Here is a 19,923-nt window from a genome sequence, read left to right as displayed (position 1 = left end):
AAAGGGAAAATCATACACTGCGATAGAGATTAGGAGGAGGCCGGAGGTTGGGGAGACTTCAAAAATCCGCAGAGGATAACTGAAGAAGGAAATAAGGGGAGAGCAGATGAACTAAGCGGGTAAGCTAGCTCAGAAGATTTCAGAAGAATGCAAGGGTTTTTAGCTCGACACTGAAAGGTCAAAATTGGACCTCTGAAAAATTAGGCTGGAGAAGTAGCAATAGGGAACAAAGAAATAGCAGAGGAAGTGCATAGGTACTTTGCACCAATCTTCAGAGCGGTAGCAGCACACCAGAATTTCCAGAGAAACGGGGGCTGAGGTGAATGTCGTAGTGTTCACTGAGGAGGAGGTGCTGGGGAAGCTGAAAGGTCTGAAGATCTGGATGCACGTTTGCTCGTTGAGCTGGAAGGTTCATTTTCCGACGTTCTGTCACCATACTAGGTAACTTTCATCAGATGAAGCACTGGTTTTATGATCCAATTCCTATTTATGTGTTTAGAGATCCTTCGGTTGGTGATGTCATTTCCTGTGGTGATCACGGTTCCTGCGACGAAGTCATTTCCTGCTCTTTTTCTCAGTGTGTGGTAAACAGGGTCCGAGTCGATGCGTTTGCTGATAGACTTCCGGTTTGAATGCCCATGCTTCTAGGAATTCTCATACTTGTCTCTGTTTGGCTTGCCCGAGGATGGGTGTGTTGCCCCAATCGACGTGGTGTCCTTACTCATCTGTATGTAAGGATACTTGTGATACTTGCTGAAAATGTGTTGCTGGAAAAGCGCAGCAGGTCAGGCAGCAGCCAGAGAACAGGAGAATCGACGTTTCGGGCATAAGCCCTTCTTCAGGAATCCTGAAGAAGGGCTTATGCCCGAAACGTCGATTCTCCTGTTCTCTGGATGCTGCCTGACCTGCTGCGCTTTTCCAGCAACACATTTTCAGCTCTGATCTCCAGCATCTGCAGACCTCACTTTCTACGCGTGATAATTCACCGGAGGCTCACTTGATGATGTTACCTAGCATGGTGATGAACAGTCTGAAAATGAAACTTTCCACTCAGAGAGCAAACTTGCTTCTCAAACCAGAAGTTTCAATTACAAACAGGAGGGAGTAACAGGAATGCAGAGGACTGGGCTCATGGTAAGTCCCTTGGTGGTTTGGATGAGCAGAGACATCTCGGTGTCCGTCTGCATGGATCCCTGCAATTTGCCACCCAGGTTGATAGAGTTGTGAAAACGAGTGAGTTAGTTTTTATTAATAGAAGGATTATGTTTCAGAGCCATTATGTTATGCTGCAGCTGTACGAAACATTGGTGCTGCCACACTTGGAGTATTGCATACACTTCTGGTCACTGCATTATAGGAAATATGTGGAAGTTTTGGAAAGGGTTCAGAGGAGATTTATTGGGGTGTTGTCTGGTATGGAGTGAAGGTCTTAAGAGCAAAGGCTGATGGAGTTGAGGCTGCTTTCATTCGAGAGAAGGAGGTGAGAGGTGACAATTGAGACATATGAGATAATCAGAGGATTAGATAGCGTGTACAGTGCGAGCCTTTTTCCTCAGATGGTGACGGCTCGTACGAGGGGACGTAGCTTTAAATTGAGGGATGATAGAAATAGGACAGATGTCAAAGGTATTTTATTTACTCGGAGATAGTAGTGGTCTGGAATGGCCAAAGTAAACTCGCCAACTTTAACAGCATTTAAATGGTGATTAGATCGACATTCGGATGAAAATGGAATAGTGTAAGTCAGATGGGTTTCAGACTGGTTTCACGGGTCGACAGGACATGGGAAGCAGATGGCAATGGTGGGTGGATGCTTGTCACATTGGAGCCCTGTGACCAGTGGATTGCCTCAGGGGTCAGTGCTGGGCCCATTGTCGTTTTGTCATCGCTGTCAATTATTGGCAGGAGAATGTACAAGCCATGATTAGTAACTTTGCAGACGACATGAAAATAGGCGATAACATGGGCAGTGAGGAATGTTCTCAAAATTCCATCAGGATCCCGATCAGCTTGGAAAGTGGGCCGAGAAATGGCAAATGTAATTTAATTTCGATGGGTGTGAGGTCTTGCATTTTGGAAAGTCAAATCAAGGTCGGAGTTTCATGGTGCATGGCAGGGCCTTAAATAGTGTAGTGGAACAGAGGGACGTTGGAGTTCAGGTGCACGGTTTTATGAAGGTGGTTTACCAATGGGTAAACAGAGCAGTGAAGAAGGCTTAGAATATAGATAGAACATAGAATACAGAACAATACAGCACAGAACAGGCCCTTCGGCCCATAATGTTGTGCCGAACATTTGTCCTAGCTTAAGCACCCATCCATGTACCTATCCAATTGCCGCTTAAAGGTCGCCAATGATTCTGACTCTGCCACTCCCACAGGCAGCGCATTCCATGCCCCCACCACTCTCTGGGTAAAGAACCCACCCCTGACATCCCCCCATACCTTCCACCCTTCACCTTAAATTTATGTCCCCTTGTCACACTCTGTTGGACCCGGGGAAAAAGTTTCTGACTGTCTACTCTATCTATTCCTCTGATCATCTTATAAACCTCTATCAAGTCACCCCTCATCCTTCTCCGTTCCAACGAGAAAAGGCCTAGCACTCTCAACCTATCCTCGAACGACCTGTTCTCCATTCGAGGCAACATCCTGGTAAATCTTCTCTGCACCCTCTCCAAAGCTTCCACATCTTTCCTAAAGTGAGGCGACCAGAACTGCACACAGTACTCCAAATGTGGCCTAACCAAGGTCCTGTACAGCTGCAACATCACTTCATGACTCTTGAATTCAATCCCTCTGCTAATGAACGCTAATACACCATAGGCCTTCTTACAAGCTCTATCCACCTGAGTGGTAACTTTCAAAGATCTATGAACATAGACCCCAAGATCCCTCTGTTCCTCCACCTCACTAAGAACCCTACCGTTAATCCTGTATTCCGTATTCTTATTTGTCCTTCCAAAATGGACAACCTCACACTTGACAGGGTTGAACTCCATCTGCCACTCCTCAGCCCAGCTCTACATCATATCTAAGTCCCTTTGCAGCCGACAACAGCCCTCCTCACTATCCACAACTCCACCAATCTTCGTATCATCTGCAAATTTACTGACCCACCCTTCGACTCCCTCTTCCAAGTCATTAATAAAAATTACAAACAGCAGAGGACCCAGAACTGATCCCTGCGGAACTCCACTTATAACTGGGCTCCAGGCTGAATATTTACCGTCTACCACCACTCTCTGACTTCGACCGGTTAGCAGTTTTCTATCCAACTGGCCAAATTTCCCTCTATCCCATGCCTCCTGACTTTACGCATAAGAATTTGACATATTGGCATATTGACTTTTGGTATATTGGCAGTTTTCAGTTAGGACATTCAGTGCTCAGTTGGGAAGTTATTTTGCAAATGAATAGGAGGTTCGTGAGGCCGCTCTTGGAATATTGTGTTCACGTTTGTTCACCTTGCTATAGGAGGGGTCTTATCAAACTGGAACGAGTGCCGAAGAAATTTACAAGAATGTTGCCAGGACTTTTATGGAGAAGGTGGACCAGCTAGGGTTTTCTTTTTTCTTTAGAGCACAAGACACGAAGCGGGAATCTTATAGAAGTATATAGTATCATGAGAGGTATGGATAGGGTGAATGTACTCAGTCTTTTTCCCCAGGGTTGGTGAATTGAGGATGAGCGGGCATCAGTTTAACGTCAGAGAGGTAGGAGTAAAAGGGAGCCCGAGGGAAATTTTTGGTTTACACAGGTGCTGCCAACACAAGTGGTTGAGGTGTTTTCATTAATACTACTTAAATGGCATTTGGACAAATAAAAGGCCAGGAAAGGTTGAGAAGGATATGGGCCAAGTACAGCGAAATGGGGCCTTTCTACATGATGTAGACTCAGTGGTTAACACTGCTGCCTCACAGCACCAGGAACCCATGTTCGATTCTAGCCTTGGGCGACTGTCCGTATGGAGTTTGCACATTCTCCCCGTGTCTGTGTGGGTTTCCTCTGGGTGCTCCAGTTTTGTCCCACAAGCCAAAGTTGTGCAGGTTAGGGTCAAATTCTCTCCCATCCTGCACAACCCCAATGCACCCAATCCCCTTTCAATTCACTCCCAGGCGACACAATCACCAAGGACCCAAAGCACTTAAATCTCACACCCACTTTATACAATCCCATCTGACCAAAACCCCTTCCCGTTCACTCCTACCCAATGGACACAAACGACTTCCAGTTCTGAGGAAGGATAGCGAGACCCAAAATGTTAACTCTGATGTCTTCTTACAGATGCTGCCAGACCTGCTGAGCTATTCCAGCAACTTTGGCTTTTGTTCCGTTCCCGTTCTCATTGGCTCTGCACAATCCCAATGGACCCAAACCCATTCCTGATCATTCCAATTCTACGTAATCCCAATGGACCCAAACCACTTCCTGCTCACTCCAATTCAACATCATCCCAATTAACCCAAACTCCTTCCTGTGCATTCTTATTCTACACGATCCCAATAGACCCAACGCCCTTCCTCTTTGCTGTTGTTCTACGCAATCCCAATGAATTCAAACCCCTTCCCATTCACGCCTACACAACTCTGATCCCAACGGATTCCAACCCATTCCAGTTCACTCCCACATTTCTCAAACCCCATGGTCTGAAGCCACTTCGCTTCCAACCCCAGTCCACCAATTCCAAATGGACCCATCTCCCTTCACGTTCACCCCCATCCCACACAAAGCAAAACCCCTCCCAGCTCGCTCCTGCTCTATGCTCATGAAATGCACTGAAAAACCTTCCATTTCACTCCCGCTCTCTGCAATCACTATGCACGCAAGCATCCGCCCATTTTCCCCAATGTACCTTTTTCCTAGGTATTACTATGTTCGTGAGGAAGTTAAGCTGATCCTTGACCAGCTATTGCACCAATGTATCACAGCTAAATTTGTCCTGGGTTCAAATTCATCTGTTGCAACCAATGTCTTAACAGTTGCCTTTTCTTTTAAGTGTAATTGTGCCAGGACGCTTTTTCTTTTTACCCCTACCCCCCATGCCCGTTATGTACAGCCCCACAGCACTCCACAAGCTCGCTGAACGAGTGTGCCCGTGCAGACAGATCACATGGAACAGGCTAAATGCACAGAGTTAGATTTATTGAGAAAGTGTAAGATTATAAAGATGCACCTGCTTGTGAACTGAGCTGCTTGCACGGTTGGAAAAAGCCTTCAAAGCGTTTCAATGTAATGGCATAGACGGCGCTTACAATGCTGCAATGGTGTCCGGGAAAGACACTGTCGGAGGTAAAGGTAAGGGGAATTAGATAATCGGGATTGGCGATTTGGAGCGGGTGTTAGGGAAGTGTGTGTTAAGAAGGAGGGTGCGGTTGGTTCCACCCAGGGCAGTGGTGAAGGGCACACTGCCAGGACCAGGCGTGTAATCCTGGCAGGTGGCACCACCCAGGTGCAGGCCGCAGGTGAAGGTGTAGGCATAGGTCACCTTGCCGTACTTGAGGTAGCAGACCTCACAGTGGTTGCCGGAAGTCAGTCTGACCTGGCACTTGCCCAGGAGGTCATTGTTGCTGATGTCGTCCTGGTCCCAGACTTCGATAGTCAGCTTGTGCCCGCTCTCTGCCTTGACCTGGCCAAGGTCCAGCTTGGCGTTCCACCTGGGGTTGTTGTTGCCTGAGATCACCGAGGTCCTGGCCTGCGCCTGGCCGTACCTGACCACCACGTAGCCGTCGGTGCCCGAGAAGACGTCCCCCCAGAGGTCCCGGCCCTCCTGGACAGTGACCACTAGGTGGCCCAGTCCCTTCATCTTGGAGCAGCAGTTGCGGTCCACACGGCTGTCCTCGCGACACAGGCAGGAGCAGGGTTGGCGCGGATCACGGTAGGACCCGTGAGGGCACCGAGAACCCGCTCCACATTTCTGGGAGAGGGCATTATCCATGATGTACTCACTGATGTAGCGCCGCAGGTTCTTCTGCCTGAGGTCGCCAGCGGGCAGCAGGTGGTGCAGCGGTGCCAGGGCATAGCGCACAAGGCCCGGGGAGGCGAGCAAGCTGTCCATCCAGCGGGCGAAGGCCATGCCATCCCCGGAGAACAAGAGGTCGGCCCCTTGCCGGGCCCGGCCTCCCATCACCTCCGTCTCCCGGTCGCTGAAGGCCTGGTGGAAGTTGTCATGGTGCTTCATGGAGCGCGCCTTCTCCTGGCATCGCTTGTAGCCCGGTGAAATTGTGGTGGTCAGGCCCACCGTGACACTGGCCTCAACCGACAGGCAGTCCTTCACCTCCTCGGTGGTATAGCCCTCGGATGCTGCCTCGCATGTCCGAATAGCCGTCACGTCCTTGTAGCGCCCGCCCAGCTCCACTGACTTGAGGTAGTGGGTACCGTAGGTAGCCACCAGCTTCTGATAAGGGTACTTGTCATGACCAACAGAGCTGGCTGGGAGTTTGGAGAGAGAGTATTGGAAATCGGGAGACAGAAGGGGCTTTTCCTTCACCCGATACTGGTAGTATCGGCATTGGAACTGGTGACTGGCGAAACTGTAGTGATCACTTTGGGAGCGGCTGGTGCCAAACTCCACCATCTTGGAATGGGATCCAGCCAGCACCACATTGACACCGACTTCGGGCGTTTGCACAGAGAGGTCCGCATGCCAGTTGTTGGTGATGGAGGAGCTGGTGGACTCTGCCAACTTTGCGGCCGATCGGTAAAGCCGGCTGGAGACTGAGCGCCGGCAGGAGCTCAGGGTGCGCCAGTCCACCAGCGAGATGGGCAGCCGTTGGCGCACGTCATTGAGCAGCTCATTATCGCAGAGAGTGCAGCTCCCGTTGGCCGTGTGCCAGGTGTTCACGTCAATGACGAAGGCTCCCTTGGGCTGCAGGGTCACCACGTCATAGCCCTGCCCTGCCAGCCGCGCCCCCGGCACAAAACCGGCATTGCGGCACTCCTCGGTGATGCTCATGGTGCAGGCACTCAGGGCACCCCGGAGGAGCAGGCAGAGAAAGAGAAGAGTGCCCAGTTGTGAATTCCATTCTGGCATTTTGCTCCGCTGGTGAGTCCAACAGCGAATCTGCAAGAGTAACAGTGAACATTTTAATTTGACAGATTTATGAGCAGCATCATTCCTTCAGTGGTTGGTGAAGACCTGTTTCTTAACGTGACACATTTGTGAGCCAAAATTAAGTGTTGTCATATGCTGTAGTATGTACATTTTGAAAATCTGTTTTCTTTATTTGACATATTTAAGAGGCTATTGAGACAGGTGTGATATTTTGTATAGGTGTCGAAGTTCTGCTTGCTTAATTTGGCATATTTATGAGCTGTTAAGATATTTTTATTTTATTAAGCGTGTGATGAACTCCTGAATGATATATCTACCAGATTGATGACCTGTTAAGTGCATTATCCTGTCTTCAATGGAGTTTGAGCATAGATGCGCGCTAAACATGATGGACGTGTGAGCTGTGAGTAATTCTATGCTTCTTAAATGGAATTTGATGTTCATATTTACTTAATGTGACAGACGTATGAGCTGTCAAAAAATATAGCATTTTAAGTGTGTCAGTCATTTTTTTTTTGCTAAATCTGAAACGTGGGTAAATTGATACGACGGGAATGCCATCTTATAAGCGTATTGATAGACTGGCCACTTCATTTCACATATGCCAGAGCTGTTAAAAGGGAGGGGGGGAGGGGGGTGTTGAAATTCTGGTTGCTTAATTTGGCAAATGTTGAGATTTCAAGATCTGCGTGCTACTTTTAGTGGGCAGTAAATTTCTGCTTGTGAAATTCAACAGATTTACAAGATGTTGAAATCAGTCTCCAATCTCAAGTGAGTTTTGACTTTCCGTTTGCTCAACTTGACAGGTTTATGAACTGTTCAAGAGGTTTGCTCTCGTAAGTGGGTGATGGGCATCTGTCTTCTTAATTTGATAGATTCACCATTTGTTCACTTAATTTCACATATTTATGAGCCAAGAGAGGTATTATGCCAAGTTCTGTGTTCGTGAAAGACTTCTTTGCTATTTTAGGTAACTAGTAATTATGACATTTGCTTATTATTATTGCTTATTGTGACATTGTATGAGCTGTAAAAGTGCATTCTCCAACCCGAAATGCTAGCCATGACGAATGATAGTGAGCTTCCTAAATGGGTTTTTAATTTGCTTAATTTGACGGATTTGTAAGACTTCACAGCAGAATTTTCTGTTAAATTGTTGGTGAAGACCTGCGCACTAGATCTGAAAGTTTTCTGAGGGGTCACCAGAAAGTGCCATCTAAAATTATTCAATTCACTCATGGGATGTCAGCAGCACTGGCTGGCCAGAGATTATTGACCATCTCGAGAGTGGACGTTCAATGTCAGTGTGGCATTTTAAATGGGCGGAGCAGATACGTTTGCTTAATATGACCAATTAATCGGCTGTTAAGAGCATTAGGAGAAAGTGAGGACTGCAGATGCTGGAGATCGGAGCCGAGGGTGTGTGTGCTGGAAAAACACAGCAGGTCAGGCAGCATCTGAGGAGTAGGTGAATCGACCTTCCCGGCATAAGGCCTTCCTCAGGAATGATTCATCCGAATCTGTAAAGAGCATTGTCCGAACCTGAGTGAGTGTTAATGATGCTTGTGTGAACCATAACAGATTTATGAGCTTTGATGGGGAGTGCAGTCCTTAAACGAGAGGGAGAGGCTGAATAGGCCGGCGTTGCTTCTCCTGGGGCATCAGATGGCTGAGAGGTGACCTGAAAGGTTGATAAAGTCATGAGGGGCATGAATAGGACAAGTAGACAAGTTCTTTTCCCTGAGGTGTGGGAGTCCAGAACTGGAGGAGCATATGTTTAAGGTGAGAAAGGGAGACTTAAAAGGTACCTGAGGCATAACTTTTTCACGCAGTGGATGCCTGCCTGCCTGGAATGAGGAAGTGGTGGGGGCTGGTATAATTACAACATGTAAAATGCATCTGGATGGCTATTCGAATAGCAAGAGTTTGGAAGGACATTGGGAATGCAGGCTAGATTAATTTAGGATATCTGGTCAGCGCGGGAAAGTTGGACTGAAGGGTGTGTTTCTGCGCTGTGGATGTCTATGGCTCCATGAGCCACACTGGGTGTTGAAAGCCAGATTGTTTAATTTGACAGATTTATGAGCTGTTCAAAGCTTTCTGAAATTTTAAGTGTCACTTGAAGACCTGTTTGCTAAATCTCATAGGTTTACAGACTACTATGGGCAGAATGTTAACTTTAATTTAGTGTTGATGGACAATTCATTTAATTTGATTTGAATCCCTCGATTACGTTCGTCTCCGTAACTCACTGTTGTGTATCTCTTATTCGATATATTAATCACCCTCAACACCTCAAATGGGTTCCAGTCTATAACTCTTTCAGGACTATCTGTTGCTCTGACACCACGTTGAACCGCTCAATTACATTCCCATCTGTAACTCACTCCCAGCCACCTGTTATTCTATCTTGGAATCATCATAAATCCCATGATTAGTTTCCAGTCTGTAAGTAAATCTCAGGAATTTGTTGTTAAAAATTTTAAACCATCCGAAAGCCCTCGATTAGATTCCAGTCTGCAACTCACTCACCTGTTTTTCGATATACAAGCAACCTTGCCCCTCTCAATCAGATTCAGGGCCATAACTAAATCCTTAGAATATGTTATTCTGTTTGTAAACCACACTGAACTGCCGAAATAATTACAGTCTGTAACTCACTAAAAGGTATCCTTATATGTTATATATAAACCACCCTGATCTCTTCGATTAGATTCTAGTCTATAACAAATTGGGAGATATCTGTTATTCTGTACATATAAAACACCACAAACCCTTGGACCAGTTTCTAATCTGTACATCATTCCCAGGTATCTGTTATTCCATGTTTAAAAACGCCTGAGCGTTAATTAAATTCCAGCCTGTAAACCAATTCGAGGTATCTGTTATTCCATACACAAACCATCGCAAACCACTTGATTAGTTTCGAGTCTGCAACACAGTCCTGGGTACCTGTTATTCTGTGTACAAACCACCCAGAACCTCTTGACAAAATTCCATTGGGAAACTCACTCCCAGACATCTGTTATTCTGTACATAAACCACAAATCAGATTCCAGTCTGTAATTCAGTTCTGTATACCTGTTATTCTCGATTTCAACACCAGCCTGTACATCTCTAGCCTGGAACTCACTGCTGGTCATCTGTTGTTATGTACATAAAAAAACACGACAGCCTGCAATTCATTCCAGGCTGTAACTCACTCCCCGGTATCTGTTCTCCTCAGTATAAGGCACACAGAGTCCCTCGATTCGATTCCGGTCTGTAACTCACTCCTGGGTACCCATATATAGAACATTACAGACTCCTGGATTAGATTCCAACCTGTAGCGTATTCCCATGAATTTGTTATTCCAAGTTTAATCTACCCTGACAGCGTAAATTAAATTCCACTTTGTAACTCATTCCAGGTATCTATTATTCTATTCATAAAAACAAATTGAGCCCCTCGTCGGGATTCCAGTCCCTAACTCACTCCCAGGTCCTTGTTATTCTATGTGTAAACCACCTCGAACACCTCGATTTGATTTGATTCTGCAACCCACTCCCAGATATCTAGTATTCTCTATATAAACCACTACAAACCTATTATTTATATTCCAGTCTGTAACTCAGTCCCAAGTATCTGTTGTTAGATATCTAAATTATCACACTTCACAGGATGAATTTCCAATTTGTAACTCACTCCTGTGTACCTGGTATTTTACATATAAACCACGCTGAACACCTCGAATAGTTTCAAGAAAGTAACTTACTCCTGAGTATCTGTTATTCGACATACAAACCATCTTAAACACCTCAATTGGATTCGAGTCTGTAACTTACTCTGCATAGAAAACACCCTGAACACCTCCAATAACTCTGTTATGTAACTCACTTCAAGGTATCTGGTATTCTCTTTATAAACGATCCTGCAACCCTTCATTTGATTCCAGTCTGTACCTCAGTCCTGGGGATCTGTTATTCCTTATGTCGACCACCCTGAACACCTCAATCTGATTTCAGTTTGTAATTCACTCCCAACTATCCGTTATTCTCTCTCCTAACCACCTTAAACCCCTCGATTGGATTCCAGTCTGTAACTTAATTCCCAGCCATCTGTAATTCTCTCTCGAAACAATGCTGATACTCTTGATTACATTTCACTCTGCAAATGTAAATTCTAGCCTGTACCTCACTCCTGGGTATCTGTTATTCTATACAGAAACAAACCTGAACCACGCCACTGGATTCCAGTTGGCAGCTCACTCTCAAATATCTGCACGTGAACCGTCCTGAACGCATCAATTAGATGCCAGTCTATAACACCCTCCTACGCATCTGTTATTTGAATAGAGTCCAGCCTGCAACGCAATCCCAGCTATCTGTTAGTCTGTGTGTAAATTACCTGGAACACCTAGATTACAATCCAGTCTGTAGTTTACTCCCAGGTATTTATTATTCTATATATAAACCACCCGGAACACCTCGGTTAGATTCCGGTCTGCAACTTACTCCAGGGTAACTGTTATTCTACATATAAACCACCCCATATCCCTCAATTAGATTACGTTTTGTAACTCATTTCCCTGTGTCTGGTCTTCTGTTTATAAATGATCCTGAAACCCTTCATTAATTCCAGTCTATTCCAGTCTGTTATTCTGTGTATAAACCATCCTACACCCCTCGATTAGATTCCAGTCAGTAACTAATACCTATTATTCTCTATGTATGCCATCCTGTACATCTCGACTGGATTCCAGTCTGTAACTCACATCTGATTATGTGTTATTCTACATATAAACAACGCTGAACTTCCAGTCTGTTACTCACTGCCACGTTTCTGTTATTCTGTCTAAAAACTGTCAGAGCCTTCGAGTAGATTCTAGACTGTACTTCACTCCCCCATCCGTGTTATTCTGTGTATAAACCATCCTGAACCCCTTGACTTGATTCCAGTGGGTGCCTCACTCCCAGATATGTGTTATTCTGTACATAAAGCACCCTGAAATCCTCGACTAGATTCCAATCTGTAGATCGATCTCGGTATCTGTTATTCTGTACATATAACACCCTAAGCTGAAAATGTGTTGCTGGAAAAGCGCAGCAGGTCAGGCAGCATCCAAGGAACAGGAGAATCGACGTTTCGGGCATAAGCCCTTCTTCAGGGATGCTGCCTGACCTGCTGCGCTTTTCCAGCAACACATTTTCAGCTCTGATCTCCAGCATCTGCAGTCCTCACTTTCTCCTCGAAGATATAACACCCTAAGCCCCTCGATGAGATCCAAGCCAGTAACTCACTCCTGGGTTATCTGTTATTCCACATGTAACCTACCCAGATCACCTCAATTAGGTTCCAGTCTGTACCTCATTCCCAAGAATCTGTTTTTCTGTACATAAACCACCTTGAACACCTTGAGTAGATAACAGTCTGTAACTCACCCCACCCCACCCCCACCCCACCCAAGCCGGGTTTCAGCTATTGTGTTTACAGACTGCTCCAAACCCCTCAAAATTAGATTCCAGTCTGTAAATCAGTCTGTTATTTTATATATCAAACATCGTGTATCCCTCGATTAGATTCCAGTCTCCGACTCTCTCTCTCAGACATCTGTTATTCTGTATATAAACCACCCTGAACAACACGAACATATTCCAGTTATTTAACTCAGTCCCGCCTAACTGTTATTCCATGTGGAAACCACCCTGACTCACTCGATAAGATTCCAAGCGATAACTAAAAACTAGGTATCTGCTATTCAGTACATAAACCACACTGAAACCCTCGATTAGCTTTCAATCTGTGACTTAGTCCCGGACATCTGTCATTCTATAGCTAAAATACCACAACCCCCTGGGTCAGATTCCAGTCTGTAACTCATTCCTTGGCACCTGTTACTCTAGATATAAACCATACCAAATCCCCAAATGAAATTCCAGTCTGTAGCTCACTCCCAGGTATCTATTATTCGATAATTAAATCATCATAAATCCCAGCATTAGATTCCAATCATTAAAATAAAATCTCCCAGGTATCTCTTATCCCATTTTAAACCATTGTGAATGCATCAATTAGTATCCAGTCTGTAACACATTCCTGGGTATCTGTTATTCTGTAAGAAATCATCTTGAAAGCCTCAGTTAGATTCCAGTTCGTAACTCACTCCCAGGTATGTGTTATTTTATATATGAAATACTCCGAACCCCTCGATTGGACTTCAGTCTTTAACTCCCACCCAGGTATCAGTTATTCTATATATGATAGAATATGTGGGTGGCACGGTGGCACAGTGGTTAGAACTGTTGCTTCACAGCGCCAGAGCCCCGGGTTCAATTCCCGCCTCAGGCGACTGACTGTGTGGAGTTTGCACATTCTCCCCGTTTCTGCATGGGTTTCCTGCGGGTGCTCCGGTTTCCTCCCACAGTCACAAAGATGTGCAGGTCAGGTGAATTGGCCATGCTAAATTGCCCGTAGTGTTAGGTGAGGGGTAAATGTCGGGTTATGGGTGGGTTGCGCTTCGGCGGGGCGGTGTGGACTTGTTGGGCCGAAGGGCCTGTTTCCGCACTGTAAGTAATCTAATCTAATCTAACCATTCAATTGGAGGCACAATATGTTACCATTCGCGGGTATCTGTTATTCTCCATTATAAAAAACCCTGAGCCCCTCGATTAGATTCTAGGCTGTAACTCACTCCCGCGCATCTGTTATTCAATGTAAATATCATCCTCAACCGCTCAATGAGATAACCACCTTTAACTCACTCCTGGGTAACTGTTATTCAACACACCCAACGCCTAGACGATCCCGAGTATCTGTTATTCGATATAGAAGTCAACATAAATCCCATCATTAGATTTCATTCTGAAAACAATCTCCCAGGCATGTGTTAGTCAATTTTTAAATCATCTGGAGGACCTCAATTAAATTCCAGTCTGAAAGTTAATCCTGCGTAGTTGATATTCTATGTATAAAGGATCTTGACCTGCTCAAATCGATTCCCGTCTGTGACTCCATCCCAAGGAAATGTGATTTTGTATGTAAACCACCTGAACCCCTCGATTAGATTCCAGTCTATAACGCACATCTAGGTATCTGTTATTCTATATATAAACCAACCCGTTACACTCCTTTATATTCCAGTCTGTAAGGCACTCCCGGGTATCTGTTATTCAGTATCTGAACCACCCTGAACCTCTCGATTAGATTCCACTCTGTATCTCACTGCCGGTTATGTGCGATGTTGTATATAAACCACCCTGAACCACTCGATTACATTCCAGTCTCACATCCAGGTGTCTGTTATTCTGTAAATGGACCATCCCGAACCCCTCAATTCGACCCCATCTGTAACTCACACCCGGGTATCTGTTATTCAGTATAGACACGACCCTGAACCCCTCGATTAGATTCCAGTCTGTAACACACTCAAGGTACCTGTTATTCTAAATACAAACCATCTTGAGCACCTCGATTGCATTCCAGTCTGCAACTCCTTCCCAGGAATCTGTCAGTCTGCATATAAAACCTTCGATGAGATTCCAATCTATAATTTATTCCCGGGTGTCTGTTATTCTGTATGTAAACCACCCCAATCCCCTCGATTAAATTCCATTCTATACCTCACTCCTGGATATCTGTTTGCCTGGATAAAAATCCTTCGATTAAATTCCAGTTTATATCTCCCTCCTGGGTATCTGTTATTCTGTATATAAATCACCTGGAACCCCTTGATTAGATTCCAGTCCTTAATGCACTCCGAGCATCTGTTATTCTTTATATAAACCACCCCAAACCCGTCGATTTGTTTCCAGTTTGTAACTCGCTCCCGGGTATATGTTATTTTGTATATAAATCACCTTGCACCCCTCGATTAGATTCAAGTTTGTCACTGGCTCTCAGGTAATTATTATTGTATTTTTAAAGCAGATTAGATTCCAGTCTATTCTCAGTCTCAGGTATGTGCTATTCTGTCTATAAACCATCCTGAACGCCTCGGACAGATTCCAGACTGGAACTCACTCCTGCCTGTATGTTATTCTATACATAAAGCACCCCGAACCCCTCGATTAGATTCCAATCTCTACCTCACTCCCAGGTATCTGTTATTGCATACATAAAATACCACAATCTCCTGGATTAGAGTCGATCTGTAACTCATTCCCAGGTAACTATTATTCCATGTTAAACTACCCTGAACCCTTCAATTATATTCCAGGCAGAAACTCACTCCCAGGTATGTGAGATTTTATATTTAAACCACCCTGATCCCGTTGAGTAGATTCCAGTCTGGAACTCACACACAGATACGTGTTATTCTACACAAAAACGAACGTAAAACCTCAATTCAATTCCAGTCAATACCTCACTCCCAGATACTTATTGTTCTGTATATAAACCACCCCAAAACCCTCAATTATACTCCAGTCTGTAACTCCCTCCCGGGTATCTGTTGTTCTCTATGTTAACCACTCCTAACCTCTCGATTAGATTCCAGCCTGTAACTCCCTCCCGGGTATCTGTTATTCTGTATATAAACCACCCCGAACCCCTCGATTAGATTCCAGTCTGTAACTCCCTCCCGGGTATCTGTTATTCTGTATATAAACCACCCCGAACCCCTCGATTAGATTCCAGTCTGTAACTCCCTCCCGGGTATCTGTTATTCTGTATATAAACCACCCCGAACCCCTCGATTAGATTCCAGTCTGTAACTCCCTCCCGGGTATCTGTTATTCTGTATATAAACCACCCCGAGCCCCTCGATTAGATTCCAGTCTGTAACTCCCTCCCGGGTATCTGTTATTCTGTATATAAACCACCCTGAACCCCTTGATTAGATTCTAGTCTGTAAGTCCCTCCCGGGTGTCTGTTATTCTGTATATAAACCACCCTGAACCCCTCGATTATATTCCAGTCTGTAACTCCCTCCCGGGTATCTGTTATTCTGTATATAAACCACCCCGAACCCCGTTTGATTTGTGTCTGTAACTCACTCCTGGATATCTGATATTCATAAAGCATAAAGCACCATAAACACCTACAATAGATTCCAGTCAGTAACTCACTCCCACGTATGTGTTATTTAATGTCTTAACCGCCCCAAACGCCTCGATTTGATTACTGTCTGTACCTCGTTCCTGGGTATCTTTTATTCCACACAAAAAGCACCCCAAACGGCTGGATTAGATTCCAGTCTGTAACTTATTTCTAGGTGTCTGTTATTCTATGTCTAAACTACAACAAATGTCTCAATCAAATTTCCAGTCTGTAACTCTCTTCCGGGAATCTGTTCTTCTGGATGGAAACCATCGCATTCTCCTTGATTAGATTCCAGTCTGTAACTCCCTCCCGGGTATCTGTTATTCTGTATATAAACCACCCTGAACCACTTGACTGAAATGCAGTCTCTACATCACTCCTGGGTATCTGTTATTCTATATACAAACCATCCTGAAACGCTAAATTAAATTCCAGTCTGTAATTTACTCCTGGATATCCATTACTGTCTGTATAAAATTACCCTGAAATCCTCCATTAGATTCCAAACTGTAACTCAATAGCATTTCTCTTTTATCCGAAATATAATTTACCCCATAACCTTCATTGTATTCCAGTCTGTAACTCACTCCGAGGTATCTGTTATTCCATTTTTATACCATCCTGAATGTTTCAATTAAATTCCATTCTGTAACTCATTACTGGGTACCTGTTATTCTTCGTATAAATCATTTTGAATCCCTGAATTAGATTCCAGTCTGTAATTTACTCCCAGGTATGTGTTTTCTTTATTTTTAAACTACCATGAAAGTCTAGATTAAATTCCCGTCTTTAACGCACGGCCTTTCAATTGTTGTTCTACATATAAACTAGGCTGTACACCTCGATTAGCGTTAACTCTGCAACTATCTCCCAGGCATCTTTTATTCCATACATAAAACACCCTGAATTCTTCGGTTCGATTCCAGGTTGTAACTCACTCCCAGGTATCTGCTATTCTGGACATGAACCACCCAGAACCCCTCGATTAGATTCCAGTCTGTAACTCACTCCCTGGGTATCTGTTATTCTGGACATGAACCACCCCGAACCCCTCGATTAGATTCCAGTCTGTAACTCACTCCCGGGTATCTGTTATCCGATACATAAATACAACTGAACCCTTCGATTAAATTCCAATTGTAAACTCAGTCCCGGGTACCTGTCATTCTATACATAAACCCCCCGAACCCCTCGATTCAATTCCAGGCTGGAACTAAATCCTGGCTATCTGCTATTCTGTACATAAATCACACTAATACCTTCAATTAGATTTCAGTCTGTAACTCACTCCAAGGTGTCTGTTATTCTGTATATTAACACCACAAACCCCTGGATTAGATTCTGTTCTGTAAATCATTCCCAGATATCTGTTATTAATTTTTTTTAACTGCCATGAATTCCTCGATTAGATTAGTCTGTAAATCACTCCCAGATACGTGTGATTTTATGTTCCAACCACACTGAAACCCTCGATTTGATTCCAGTCTGTAACCCACTCCCAGGACCCTATTATTCGACACATAAACCACCCTGAAACTCTTGATCGATTCCACTGGGTAACACACTCCCACATTTATGTTATTCTGTACAAACACCAACCTGAACCCCTCGATTAAATTCCAGTCTGTATCTCATTCCTCGATACTTGTTCTTCCATCCAAAAACAAAATCCTGAAAACTTGAATTGGATTGACGTCTGTAACTCACTCCTGGGTAACTGTTATTCTATATACAAACAATCCCAAGTCCCTCGATTAGATTCCAGTCTGTAACTCAATCCTAGGTGTCTGTTTTTCGAGGTATAATACAGCACAAATTCCTGGGCTGATTTCCAGTCTGTGAAGCATTCCTTGATGTCTGTTATTTCATGTCAAAACTGCCCTGAACCCCTCTATTAGATTCCAGTATAAAAGGCATTCCTGGTTGTGTGTAATTTTATATCTATGTATATATACCTTGAACCCCTCGATTAGATTGCAGTTTGTAAATCACTACTGGTTATCAGTTATTCTGTAGATGAACCAACCCAAACCCCTCAATTCGGTACTAGTCTATAACTCACTCCCCGGTAGCTGTAATTTTATAAACAAAACACCTCAAATGCCTGGATTAAATGCCACTCTGCAAATCAATACTGGGTATCTGTTATTTTCTCTCTCAACCACCCTGAACCCCTTAATTAGAATCCAGGCTGTAACTAACTCTCAGCTACGTGTTATTCTGTGAGGAAACGACCCTGAACACCTCGGCTCGATTCCAGTCTGTAAATCACTCATGGGTATCTCTCATTCTGCATATAAACCACCATAACACCATCGATTGTATTCCGGGTCTGCACATCACTCCCAGGTATGTCATATTCTTTAGATAAATCATCTGAAACTCTCGATTAGACTCCAGCCTGTACCACGCACTCAGAAAATACCACCTCGACCCCTCAATTACATTCCGGTCTGTAGCTCACTCCCAGTTCCCTATTATTCTCTATATATAAACTGCCCCGGAAGCACCGAACTCGATTCCATTCAGTACAGTCGTACCCAGATATGTGTTATTCTTTACCTAACATACCCTGAAAACCTCGAATGGATTTCAGTCTGTAACTCAATTCTGGACATATCTTATTCGATATCAAAGCTACCTTTGACCCCGCGATTACATTTCAGTCTGAAACTCACATCTGGGTATACATTATTCAATAGATAAATCACCCTGAATCCTTCGATTCGATTCCAGAAACCTACCACCCCGAACCCTTAATTAGATTTTGGTCAGCAGTTCGCTCCCGTTACTCTCTTAATTTTTATGTATAAAGCCCCCGGCAGCCTGTGACTTGATTCTAGTCAGTAATTCATTCCCAGATATGTGTTATTCTGCACATAAACCGCCATGAACACCTCGAAAGGATTTCAGCCTGTACCTCAGTTTTGGATATCTCTTATGCGATTTCGGAACGACCTTGGATCCCTCGATTATATTTCAGTCTGTAACTCACGCCCGGGAATATGTTGTCCTATACATAAAACACTCTGCGTCCTTCGATTCGATTCCAGACTGTAGCTAAATCCTGGCTGTCTGCTATTCATTCTATAAACCACATTAAGCCCTTCGATTAGATTCCAGTCTGTAACTCACTCCCGGGTACCTGTAATTCTCCATATAAACCACCCTGAATCCCTCGACTGGTTTCAAGTCTGTAACTCACTCACAGACCCCTATTATTACGATATTTTAAGCGCCCAGAAACTCTTGGCTCGATTCCAGTGGTTAACTCACTCCCATATATGTGTTATTCTGTACATAAACTAACCTGAGCCCCTCGATTAAATTCCAGTCTGTAACTCACTCCTGGATCCCTCTCCTTCTTTCCAAAAACCATCCTGAAAACTTGAAACGGATTGAAGTCTGTAACTCACTCCTGGGCAACTGTTATTGTATATATAAACCACTCTGAAGCCCTCGATTAGATTCCAGTCTGTTACTCCCTCCTGGGTATCTACTTTTTTGCATATAAGCCACCATGAACCCTTCATCTAGATTCCAATCTGCCACTCACTCCAGGGTATCTGTTATTCAAGATATAACAGACCACAAATCCTTTGTTTGATTTGCAGTCTGTAGAGTATTCACATATGCCCGTTATTCCATGTTAAAACGACCCTGGAATCCTCGATTAGATTGCAGTTTCTGAATTACTACTGGTTATCTATTTTTCTGTATATATACCAAACCAAACTCCTCGATTAGATTCCAGTCTGTAACTCATACTCGGGTATCTGTTATTCCATATATAAAACACCACAAATCCCTGGATTAGATTCCAGTCTGTAAATCACTTCTGGGTATCTGTT

At 44.2% G+C, this 19,923-nt stretch overlaps 1 long non-coding RNA gene and 1 pseudogene across 1 annotated transcript in view; one reads left to right on the top strand and one right to left on the bottom strand.

The window, feature by feature from the left end:
• Positions 1-981: 981 nt before the first annotated feature.
• Positions 982-19,923, top strand: part of LOC148138257 (uncharacterized) — a 60,802-nt gene continuing 41,860 nt past the window's right edge. Inside the window, exon 1 of the long non-coding RNA XR_015754060.1 lies at positions 982-1,134. This is a non-coding gene — a long non-coding RNA (uncharacterized LOC148138257). The remainder of the gene's footprint in view (positions 1,135-19,923) is intronic.
• Positions 5,128-7,058, bottom strand: LOC122544468 (perforin-1 pseudogene; annotated as a pseudogene).

The sequence above is a fragment of the Chiloscyllium plagiosum genome, unplaced genomic scaffold (genome assembly GCF_037043375.1).
Source record: "Chiloscyllium plagiosum isolate Xiang-an unplaced genomic scaffold, Cpla_swu_hap1 HiC_scaffold_41, whole genome shotgun sequence".
Classification (NCBI taxonomy): domain Eukaryota; kingdom Metazoa; phylum Chordata; class Chondrichthyes; order Orectolobiformes; family Hemiscylliidae; genus Chiloscyllium; species Chiloscyllium plagiosum.
Note: the sequence above shows the minus strand (reverse complement) of the source record. Positions and strands in the feature narration are given on the sequence as shown.